Source organism: Saccostrea cucullata, unplaced genomic scaffold (assembly GCF_032062105.1).
Source record: "Saccostrea cucullata isolate Sc308-1 unplaced genomic scaffold, CSIRO_AGI_Scuc_v1 ctg5697, whole genome shotgun sequence".
In the NCBI taxonomy this organism is placed as follows: domain Eukaryota; kingdom Metazoa; phylum Mollusca; class Bivalvia; order Ostreida; family Ostreidae; genus Saccostrea; species Saccostrea cuccullata.
This window is the reverse complement of record NW_026929805.1, coordinates 7,518-20,499: the sequence shown is the minus strand read 5'-3', so window position 1 is coordinate 20,499 and position 12,982 is coordinate 7,518. Positions and strand designations below refer to the sequence as shown.

The 12,982-nt window shown below is 32.0% G+C and overlaps 1 long non-coding RNA gene across 2 annotated transcripts; it reads right to left on the bottom strand.

Annotated features, from left to right (window-relative positions):
- Positions 1-346: 346 nt before the first annotated feature.
- LOC134282221 (uncharacterized) lies at positions 347-2,988 on the bottom strand. Of its 2 annotated transcripts, XR_009995243.1 has the most exons (6): positions 2,503-2,988; positions 2,081-2,147; positions 1,743-1,795; positions 1,433-1,534; positions 906-989; positions 347-441 (listed from the first exon to the last, which is right to left on the bottom strand). It is a non-coding gene; the product is annotated as an uncharacterized LOC134282221 (long non-coding RNA). The 2 variants fall into 2 exon arrangements; XR_009995242.1 differs by having other exon boundaries at positions 2,081-2,988.
- Between the last annotated feature and the right edge of the window lie 9,994 nt (positions 2,989-12,982).

The window sequence follows — 12,982 nt, the reverse complement described above, 5'->3', positions numbered from 1 at the left end:
CACCTAGCTCCTAATTTCTACAATAAACATAAAAATAAATACCCATTTGACTATATATACATATTATATGTGTGCTTCCGGATTTATGCAATTGCATATATTAAATAGTAAAAACAAAATCTGAGTTGATTTTAAAATTATCATTTGACCTAGAGGAAACACAGCTCAATTTTGCTTAATTAAAAATTTACAGAAGACTACAAAAGATATGCCATTTTTTTCAAATCTGGGTAATAAAGACAGATAATTATCTATAATTTCAGGCCAGCGAGCTACAGATTTCGAAGCGTGTAAATTTGGGTCTAATGATTTTTTTCACCATCTTTTTTTTGGGGGAGCATTTTACCTCCTAGGTCTTGAACATGTTGAGGTGCCCTTTTCTCTGCTCCTCCACACTAATTCTTTCATTTAGCAGCAAGATACTATGGATATGGTAAAAAGCTGTCATAAACAAAATATGAAAAATTAATAACAGGTGTGGCTCTCCATAGAAAGAATATACAAAAAAGGAGAAAAAACATACAAACAGGGTATACTTATGACTAACATGACTACAGCAAGAAGATAACATTTTACACAATGAAAAAAATTCTCTGTGTCATCTAGTTAAGTGAATTGCATAAAAAAAACATATAATTATATGTATAGATCAAATTTATAGATGACAAAATATGATATGAAACATACATAATGGTACCGTAGTCCGAGCACATGGAATTTGAAGATTTACAAAGTTTAGGAAAATGCAAAGAATAGCATTTACAGCATTTATCATATTAAGACACACATATATATATAGTTTCACAGCAGCAAGCTGCAGAATTTGTGGAAGTACATGTAAATTGGGGACTGGTGACTTTTTGCCATCTTTTTTTTTTTTTTTAGCAATTTACCAATGTATTTACCTGCTTGACCTTGAATATGTTGAGGTGCGCAGCCCTTTTCTTCGTGTTCCTCCACGATATTTTATTTAATGTAGCAGAAAGATACTATGGATAAAAAAAAATATGAAAAATTAAAAGCAGGTATGGCATCTCTTAGAAAAAAATATACAAACAGATGTATTTATGATATAGAGCAAGTAGATAACATTCATACAATAATAAAATCCTCAAACTTTGTGATCTAGTACATATTATGATATGTATTATATTAAATTTAGAGACGACAAAACATGATATGAAATGGGTGTACATACTCGGAACACATGGAATTTAAGAGTAAACTTAAATGCAACGGTTAGCATCTACAGCATTTAACATGCAAGTTATTGGGATAATGAACAAGTGATTTAACATAAAGTAAAATATATTAACAACTTACACTGTAGATAGCAAGTTTTAAAGTGGAAAACAAATGCAAACTTCCAGTAAATGGTGGCATTCTCATACACAATAAGTTGTACAACAAATGATTAGTTCGTATCTCATACTGGGTAGCCAAATATCTGGTCAAGTCACTTTCAGGAAGAGAGCCTCAGCAAGTTCAATGTTGATCATTCTCATAGCTACTTCAAACTTTTCTTGCACAATTTCTGAAAGAAAAGATGTATCTTGCAGGGATTTTTATTCAAACTAGGAATAATTCTCATGAATGTAAAAATTTGAAAAGTTTATAGATGACCGACGAATACCAGACACAGAACAGAAAACTCGCTCGGGTCTTAAAATGGCTCAGGTGAGCTAAAATAAATCAATTCAAGTGATTTTATTGATCTTATCAGAAAATTTAGGAAATCTTACCGTTGTGTTAATCTTCATACTGCTTTTGTCATTTCTTGTGAGCATTTGGATTCCTGTAAATAATGCATGCATAATTGTGCATCATAGAATGTGATAGCTATTTTTAATAATTCATGCTTACGTTTTTAACGTAAAAAAATTATGCATAGCTCAGAATCCATTGCTATTGTATTCTTAGGATAAGGAAAATAAGAATATAAAACTCGTATTGTCTACTTGGTATATAGCATTTCAAGTTGTTGCAATATTTTTTATACTCTTATGCATAAAGATACAAGTTAATAAAACATTGTTTGTTTATTTGTGATAATAGAAAATTTGAGCGCTACGGTTATCACCATTTTCACAAGCTGTCTACATAGCCGGCGTTATGGGGAATCGTCTCAGGCACAGTCCACACTGCAACTATTTAAATAATCAAAATAAGTGCTCAATATATTCTTGAGTAGGCATTAAGAAATAAATAAATAATTTATTACATTGTACAACACTCTCTGTAAATGCTGAACAGAGGAACACTTAAGTGACAAAAATTCTGAAACCAATCCCAAACGAGAAAATTCTGGTTAAAATCCATCTTTAAGTTAGATGGTTAAAAGTGTTAAATAATTATTACAAAATGTAAATAGCGCTTGCCCAAACGTTTTTACTGCCAGGCATTTTATGTGTACAGCCCAGACTAAGGAACAGTAACATTATCAGTAGCAGAGGCAATTATTCATTCAAGGACACATGATAAAATTTTGTACATTGTTCCTACCGCTAAACAGGGTCGTAAATGTCTTCATCTTCTGTTAAAACATAAATTCCATCCAAAGTTTATCGTGCTTCTCCTTTTCGAGTAACTCTCTTTCGCCCCTTCCTCCCGTACAACATCATGATCAAGTTCAACATGACTGCGTGGAACTCTCCAAAAAATTGAATTTCGGCGCGGTGTGTTGTTTTTAAATAAATTGCTTTTCGAGCCCGACTTCGATCCCGATGTAATTGTACTACAGTGGTAGTCGATAGAGAAAAAACTAAGTTATATTCCACAGTTTTGAAAAATCTACATAAGGGTTAAATAAATAAAAATGAGAAATAAATAAATTAAAATGAATAGGGTGCCTAAATATTTTTTTTCAAAAATGTTTCAACATAAGTTTACATTAGGTATAAAGAATTATTTATGACATATTCAAAATACCAAAAATGTACTTAAACTTTAAGTATAAGCATATTTACTTTTACATGTCGATATTCTTAAACGGGACGTATAACTATCTCAATTAAACTATATTATTCTCGGCGTATTTTGCATTAAATATGATTATACTTATTTGAAAACTGTATTTAATTATATCACAATATATCTCATGTAAAATGTACCGTTATACATAAATTAAATTCAATACAAGAAATTTACTGGAGTAAACGAATTTATTAAATTATATTAAACGCGACTTTTCATGCAGTGTTTATCACATTAACTGCGAACCATATCAAATCTAAGTTGCAGAAATATTGCATCATATGATGTACACTACAAGATTATTAGTTAAATGTGGAACTTAGCCTTATTTAATTACAACATTTGTTGAGGTGAGCACAGTAATGACTGATCACCCATGTTTTTAATTTTGTTTTGTTCTTTTGCTTTAATTTGATTTCACTTTGAATGTCTTTTTTTCCTTTGACACAGTTCATTTTTTATGTCAATAAACAATGTTTGAAAAGACGCGTGTTCATATCATACTTTTAGGTCACCTTAATCACTCAGGTGACCAACTGCTATATGTGTCTGTTTTCATTCGTCGTCATGCGTCTTTCGAGGTCCGTTAACCTTTGAACATTTTCAGCTTCTTCTTTGAAATAGCTCAATCACTATCAACCAATTTTGGCATAAGGTATCAATAGCTGAATGGGAACATAAAATGTAAATTTCTTGGTCCCTGATCTCCTGGGGACTGAAGGGTGAAAAGAAATTTAAAAAAATATATATCTAGCCGAATTTGGTGACTATGTGAGTTTACGTTGATGCGGTATATATATCAAGTTTTCTTTTCATTCTGCTTCAATTATTTTTTTTTACGAAAATGAGATTTTTTGCCAAGATGGAAGGAATAGGTGAGGGATGGCTTATTTCTATAAAAATACAATATTCTCAGAATCTTGTTTGCACTGTGTTTTTTAGCTTGAATACTTTTCGCTATCTCAATATATTTCATTTTACTGGTTTTCATTCCAAACTAAGGAACATAAATACCTAAATGTCACTATTATGGGAAGTTATTCTCTTCTATAGTCCATTTTTTATGTGAATATTGTAAAACTTGTTTAGTACGAGCACGGATACTGTATACAGGGTTATTTTCGCCCCGTCTTATTTTCGCCCTTACACACTTGCAAACAATTTTGCCCCGTTTTAAATTCGCCCATTTATGTTTTGTTTAAGAAATTACACTCTAATCTTTGAATTTGCCCCATTTTAAATTCGCCCAAATGAGGATTCACGGATAAAAAAAAAGTTTTTTCGGATACAAAGCTTTGTAAATTTAACGAAAGACTTATATAGATATAACGAATTACAGATATAGCGAAGTAAATTCACACGTCCCCCTGACTTTGTTATAACCGAGTTTTACTGTAAAGCGTTTCATTACTTTCGAAAACACTTTATGTCAAATGAGAAGTAGTTTAAATCGACGAATTTTACAGATTTAGGGATGGAATTGAATTATAAATATCTAATATATATATATATATATATATATATATATATATATATATATATATATATATATAAAGCACTAAAAAGCAAACAACACTGTATATCCTAAATGTCGGATCTACCAAGTAGATAGAAGGTCACGGATGGAAATTTATATAAAGCACTAAAATGACCAACGACACGAACAATAAAAATTGTCAAATTTTCGGGACGCCCTGTCCCTTCCTCAGGACAAAGAAAAAAGTTAAAAAGGCATAAAAACAAAGGAAAAAGAGAAACAAAAAGAACTAGCACTACTACTAAAATACTAAACACTAGATATTTACATAATTACATGTTGAATTGGAAATATCATGAATATTAAGAACACTAATAAAGAAAGAAATCTGGACCGCTGTGAAATGCGTCCGGTCTATCGGGTATACTCGGGTGAAGTGCGATTTACATAATTGAACGAATTAATTATGCTAATTAATTACGATAATCAGTAAATCGTACATTGTTTCATTCTCTCAAAATGGCGTAACTTTACTAAATAAAGAATAATCAAAGAAAAATAATATAGCAGGGATATTTAAACATATGAATTATGATCCATTATAAATTTTGAAATATTTAAGGATTTATTACCGGGAAAAAATTTTTTTTAACAAAAGCGTAAACAATAAATAGTTTTGTGATAATTGAACGAATTAATTATGCTAATTAATTACGATAATCAGTAAATCGTACAGTGTTTCATTCTCTCAAAATGGCATAACTTTACTTAATAAAGAATAATCAAAGAAAAATAATATAGCAGGGATATTTATACATATGAATTATGATCCATTATAAATTTAGAATTATTTAAGGATTTATTACCGGGAAAATTTTTTTAACAAAAGCGTAAACAATAAATAGTTTTGTGGGTTGTCCGAGAGTTGGTGACACAAATTAACTGTAGAGTTAACACTAAATTGAGAGAATAATCTTGTTTAGTATCATCAGAATTGGGTCTAGTTTACGTTCATTCTGGTGAAGTCATTCAGTTTGTTAATGCCATTAGGGCGGAATGACTTCAATCTGTGCATCCAGAACTTTTCTTTGCTTTTTCTCTGAGCATCTGTCCATCTTGGGTTATGGTCAATCACCACTACTGTCATGTCCTCCCATTTGTGACCCTCAAGGTTGAAATGTTCCCCAACGGGTTCATTGAGTTTTTTGGTCCTAATGGTCGAGCGGTGGTTATTAACTCTCCTGCGGAGATCTCCTGTTTCACCAATATACTGTTTGGAGCAAACTTTGCAATTGATGAGATAAATGCAGTTGTCAGTCTGACAGGACAAATTCCCTAGTATTTTGTAGCTGCGGCCTGTAACAGGGCTGCTAAAACTGTCTGTGTCAGTGCTGTGCTTACAAAGAAGACATCTTCTGTCAGAGCAAGTTTTAAAGCCCCCGTGAGGTAATGGGTTGTCCAGTCTGGTTCTTACTACCATGTCCTTTAGGTTCCTTGGGCGTCTGTATGCAGCCAGTGGGGGTTCCTTAAAGACCTCTGCCATTCGTTTGTTTGAATGGAGAATTGGAAGGTTCTTTTGAAGGATACCGCTAAGGTTCTTAAGGACGGGATGGTATGTGGTTACCAGAGGGACCCTGCCGCTATTGTCTTTCTCCTTGTAGCGTAATAGGTTTTGCCTGTCATGTCCCGCCATCTCATCAATAGCTGTTTGTACGGTGCGGGCTTTGTAGCCTCTTTTGCATAAGTGGGACTTAAGAAGACCACTTTGCTCCTGATATAATGCAGGGGAGGAACAGATGCGTCGAATTCTGGTGGCTAGACCCTTAGGCACTCCCTTAAAAGTGTGTGGGGGATGACAGCTAGTGGGCATAAGATATAGGTGGGAGTCTGTGGGTTTGGTGTGGAGACTGAATTCGATTTCACCGTCAATCAGGGTAGATGTAGTATCTAGGAATAAACATAGGCATTAACAAACTGAATGACTTCACCAGAATGAACGTAAACTAGACCCAATTCTGATGATACTAAACAAGATTATTCTCTCAATTTAGTGTTAACTCTACAGTTAATTTGTGTCACCAACTCTCGGACAACCCACAAAACTATTTATTGTTTACGCTTTTGTTAAAAAAATTTTCCCGGTAATAAATCCTTAAATAATTCTAAATTTATAATGGATCATAATTCATATGTATAAATATCCCTGCTATATTATTTTTCTTTGATTATTCTTTATTAAGTAAAGTTATGCCATTTTGAGAGAATGAAACACTGTACGATTTACTGATTATCGTAATTAATTAGCATAATTAATTCGTTCAATTATCACAAAACTATTTATTGTTTACGCTTTTGTTAAAAAATTTTTTTCCCGGTAATAAATCCTTAAATATTTCAAAATTTATAATGGATCATAATTCATATGTTTAAATATCCCTGCTATATTATTTTTCTTTGATTATTCTTTATTTAGTAAAGTTACGCCATTTTGAGATAATGAAACAATGTACGATTTACTGATTATCGTAATTAATTAGCATAATTAATTCGTTCAATTATGTAAATCGCACTTCACCCGAGTATACCCGATAGACCGGACGCATTTCACAGCGGTCCGGATTTCTTTCTTTATTAGTGTTCTTAATATTCATGATATTTCCAATTCAACATGTAATTATGTAAATATCTAGTGTTTAGTAGTTTAGTAGTAGTGCTAGTTCTTTTTGTTTCTCTTTTTCCTTTGTTTTTATGCCTTTTTAACTTTTTTCTTTGTCCTGAGGAAGGGACAGGGCGTCCCGAAAATTTGACAATTTTTATTGTTCGTGTCGTTGGTCATTTTAGTGCTTTATATATATATATATATATATATATATATATATATATATATATATATATATATATATATATATATATATATATATATATATATATATATATATATATAATTAACAGCTTTTTAGAAAGCTTGCCAGACTAAATCAATTAATATCTGCGTTAACAGTGATAAACCTTTTGAGCAATACTTACGTAGGTTTTACATAGGCCCAATATTTTATATTTTTAGAACCTTGTGTAAATTAAACCTTGATTGCATTTAACCTGTACAAGAATTATCTCTAAACTGCATACTAAAGAGTTATTATTCTGTGGGGGTTTTCTGCATGTGAAATGATCTGCCCTTGGGTCTAAATTGATTTTGAGCTACATTATATTGTAATACCTACTCTGTATTATAAAATCTGTTACCAAATCATGCATTGTCAGCATTTTAAAAGATGGATATGATTAGACACCCATTTTTTGGGGGTTTATTTTCTCCACTGAAGTAAACAGTAGTATATCTTGTTCCTGACTTTTTTCCTCATTTTAAATGGGGGTGTAGTGCCACTATCATGTATTGAGTATGAAATAAGTAAATTCAATACTTAGACCTTTGTGGAAAGAAAAATCCAAGATTTTGCACTTGTTTCTTATTTATTGTGTGCATCTGAACAGAGGTATGCAATAGATCATACTTCTAGAGACCATGCATATGGCTTGATGAACTGTGTTGTTTATTATTATTGGAAGAGTCCAGGTATGGAATAAACCAATTGCGGGATCGGGAAACAAATAAAAATCAAAGTACTGAATCGAGGTGACGTCTTTCAGAAGAATGTTAAATTCACCCCCAAGTTACTGGCATATACAAAAAATTTAATCTAGGAGAAACCCCAATGAAAATCTCTGGAAAAAAAGTGACCATCACGATAATGCATTTTTTAACTTGTTTGATGTATAAAAGTGAACTATAGTTATCCTTCAGTACCTCGCATTTCTCTTCAAATTAAATTTTGATTTGTTTTTTGTTATACAGTAGCTGCAGATCTGTAGCTCTCCGAAAGAAAATTCACAGACCGGAGAGCTACAGTGCCACCCATTGAAAAACTGTTTATTTTTTGCGCAAAAAGAAGTGCGCTGTTTCTCGATTTATTTCTCCGTTTTTTAAACTGTCATCTCAAAATATTACTAACCATATGTTCATATTCTTTCACTGTTTCCACAACAAACGTTCCTTAAAATTGTTTTTATAGCCATCCTGGTCCTGAAATTGAGATCATCAAAGATATCGTCTATTTATAATGCAATTTTGGTTTGCAAGATAATTCAATCCAACTCACTTCGAGCAGATGTCAACTACAAGAGCACTTCATAGAGGAGTAAGGATTTTTTTAAAATGTATCTTTTTTTTTGAGATTGAGGTAAGAATTAGGAAGAACTTATCCAGAACTAAGCACAACCTTTTATGTGCAATAAATATACAGTTTTTTTTTTCAATGGATGGCACTCTAGCTCTCCGGTCAGTCAAAATATTTTTTTGAAGAGATACAGATTTGCAGCTACTTACACAGTAATAAGGATGAACATTATATTTAATGACATTAACAAAAAAGTGAAGACGCTGGGCTTACATAAAACACTAAACAGAATAAGTATCCTGCCAGTAACATTTTGTCCAATGTATCCTTACTCTGTCACAGGGTTAATTCTCAACAATATGCCAACGTATTAAAGAATCCCCCTCAGTTAAACTTTTCATGAACTTTGTATGAAAAATAAAATAATGTACGTGGCATATATTTTTGAAATTGCAGCATGAAGGCTCTGGGGCTGTAAAACTTAGATGAGCTTCCTCTTGATCTTAGTCTGAATTTTCTACAAATACATGTACTAGTAATTCTTTATAAATAAAAGTGAAATTAGATCAACAGTGCCCCGGAGCAAGGAAACAACATTTATCATTGATGCAGCTAGCATTTAATACAATCAAAAACCCTCTCTTTAGTTGTTGTTGTTGTTGTTGTTTTTTTTTTTTTTTTTTTTTTTTTTATGCCAAGAGCAGGCCCAGTTTGACATTTAAAAGAAAGATATAAATTCTGCATTTTAAAATTTGACTTCCCAGATAGTAGATTAGGGGATTAATGATTTTACTTAGTGATTGAATTCGCCCATCAAATCAAGATCTATATCATTAGCTTTAAGATTTAAAATATTACTATCAAATTAAAATACTTAACATAAGGTAAAGTTAAAAGATATATTATTTCAAATTTTCCAGTTACAAGGCATATAAATGTCTACAGCTTGAAAACAAATTATTCGCTATTATCAATCTAAAGTTTTTACATCCTCTTCAAATTTCATTTTCAAACTTTCTTTTTTGTGAATTCTTAAAATTATGAATAATAGAAACCACATAATTATAACTTTATTACAAGTATAAATTATTATGTAAACTAGATTTATAGCTCTAAATTAGCTCTAATATGTATATGCATGTCTCTATTTACAGCATGATTCAATTATTTTAACAATAGAAACGATCTACCTTCGGTATGACATCGATAAATGTTTAGCTCTGTTAACGTTGCGTCTTGTTGTGTATAACTTGTAACAATGTAATTTTTCATATGCGGAATCCTAAATTCTAGTTCCGACCTAGTATTTGATGAATTGGTCATTACTCATTAGCATGCAGCGAAATAGATGCAGGTACCCCGCTGTTATTCAGCTTTTCAACAGTGATAGCACCAAACAGATTTATAAGATGGGGGCGATATTTTTACGATCTTAACAGATTTTAATGAATTATAAAAACAGAAGGGCGAAAATAACTTCGCTTTTGTGATAATTTACGATGAAGTGCGAAAACAACTTCGCTTTTGTAATAATTTACGGTGAATTTTGGAGCTCAATAAGGACTATTGCGCCTCAGACGCCTCTATGTTAATCCCAAATTTATTTAACTGCATGTTTCAATTCAAGCAGAACGCTTCCTTCTGTTTTGTTACAGTGTATACTGTTCTATTCTCTCTCTTGCCTGCGATCGACGTTCAATACACACACATGTAGGTCACGATCCCTGCTGCAGCCAGTTGTTTATTACATTTTACCCGCGCTAAAATAGTTCAGAGCGTAGGGATACTTTATATCTTATTCCCACTCAAGAACTTGTATTTAGTATTTGTAAATCCATAAAAACACTACTTACTGCATGGAAATTAAACTGAATGCATTGTAGATCTTGTTTTGTAACTGAAATTCTGGTTTTAATACATGTATAATCAGAGGACTGTATATCTCAGAAAACTGATAAAAATTAACGTTTTAATTTTTCCAATCAATCTTGCAAGTGCTATTGTTTACATATTAGCAACCTATCTCTGATTTGATCCTTGCCTTCTAGGGTATCATATTTTAACAACAAGATTACTGATCTGTCCCAAAGAGCAAAGATCAATAAGAAAATGCAAATGGTAGTGATCACAGGGGTCCGCCATTAAGCTATAGAGCAGCTATCGAGGCTGACTTACGTCACCTCGAATACTTTATGTTTGGAATAAAAAGAAACAATGATTTCTTATATTATTCAAAAGTGGTTAATTCTACTCCTAGCTGACTAGAAAGATTTCAGTCTGTTTCCACTGCAATTGTCAGTAAATAATTATCTATTTCGGTATGTACATGTACCGTTTATCAGTCCAGTCCAATACGAAAAATCGTAATATTAGGAGAAATTGTAATATTACAAGAAATTGTAACATTACAGAATATCGTAATATTGTTCTTATTTTACTATTTTTCGTAATATAGTTAAATTACGGAAACTCGTAATATAGCTAGTTTTGAGAGACTATATTACGAGTTTTCGTAATGCAAGACAAAATCAAGCATTGAAAGAAACTGAGTGGTGTGTAGCAAACTCTGACGTCAGAAATACATTATGCCCCAATGATACTAATATCACGTGGTCATTTTGGTCAGTGACCTCTATCGAAAAGTATGGAAATGCAAGAAGAAAGTAACGATAGTGATGGGTGAGTGAACATTTTGTTTTATTATTCTTAAATAAGAATTTTCCCACGGATGGGAACAATTTTCAATAAAACTTCAATGTATCGTCAAGCATGTCACAATGGTCTATAATCCCCGAACTCCCTAGATTTTTCCCGACGTCTACCCTGAAAATTAGACCCTCATCTCAAACAACGAGATGTTACGGGGGATAACTTATACGACTCTCACTAGGCTCTGACTCTGCGTGTGCTTTGCTTAAATGCACAGAAACAAAGAAAACGCATTAAAGACAAAACGTCCTGGTGAATTTTTTTAAAGATTCATTTTCAAAAAAAAAAAAAAAAAAGATTTAAAATTAAATTCGAAAACACATGCGTTTTGATATGCAACGCGAAGTATATGTAAATGAGAAAGAGGTCAAAATGGGGGGGGGGGGCTAAAAAACAACTCAATTCTTTATATTTTTTCATTTAATTAGTTTGGTCTTTTGTGTTTGTGAGGTTTTTTGATTATTATTGCTAATACTTTTTTTCCATTATAATTTTACTTTTTTCTTCAATTATTTATTGGTTGAAATTTAAAAAAAAAGTTTCAAGCATAGTGCCTAATTTTACCAGCGTCGGTCGAGTAGTTGCTTTAATATTATATTTCGTCATCAGTACATGTAATAAAGTCCGTATTTTGGCAGCCTTTAACATTTTTAAATGGGACCAAGTTCATATAATCTACAAATAATTACACAAGTTACCGTGGTTGCACATACAAAGATCGCACATATTCAGAAAAATTAAAACAAATCCCAATCTTCATCTATAATAATTCAGTATTTAAAAATCGAGTCCTAATATACGCACATATTCGCAAAAATTAAAACAAATCCCCATCTTCATCTACTAATCCAGTATTAAGAGTTAACAGTCCAAGTATAAAAATCGTGTCATAATACACATTTGCTGCGGTATTTACAATTTATATAATAAGTACTTTTAATTTGCTTAAAGCTTATATGACAGTGAGTATAACACATGTAGCAGCCACAGCAATGTTACACTATTAACGGTCGGCCAGCAGGCATACGCACGAGTATACCTTCAAAATAAGTGTAGAGGGTAATTACATAACAAGGATTCGTATAGAATAAATTTTATATATATAACGGTGATATAAAAAATTGGTCAATTTAACAGTTTATTTTGAACCCTTACAAAAATCATAGGTCATGTTAAAGTAAATTGAGTTTGCTCACAGGCACTTTGGGTATGCCCCCCCCCCCCCGATCAATAACATATGTATCAGTCGAAAGTAATATACTTAAAAACAGTTTATAGAGACAAAACAGTTATATTATTGATAACATATAGTGCATATTAAAATAGAAAAATAGGAATAAGGTGACTCGACCCCAGATTTAAAAAAAAAATGGAAAGGGGGGGCATACCCCAAAAGCCTGTGTATATGCTTTCTTTCCATTTTGTAGTTCATACAGTGTATTTTCTTTCTTCTTGTGCATGAATATTGTGCGTCTTTAATACGCAAATATTTTCAACATTAATCTTGTTTACTATTTTAAATGGCCGGGGCCAAGGAGTTAAATTTTCGTAGGAAAAGTGCCCTTTCCTTTTGTACGTGTAGACATGTGCTATCAATTAGAGTTAGCAAGACCACAATCACCAGTAAGTTGTGAAACCTTCAGAT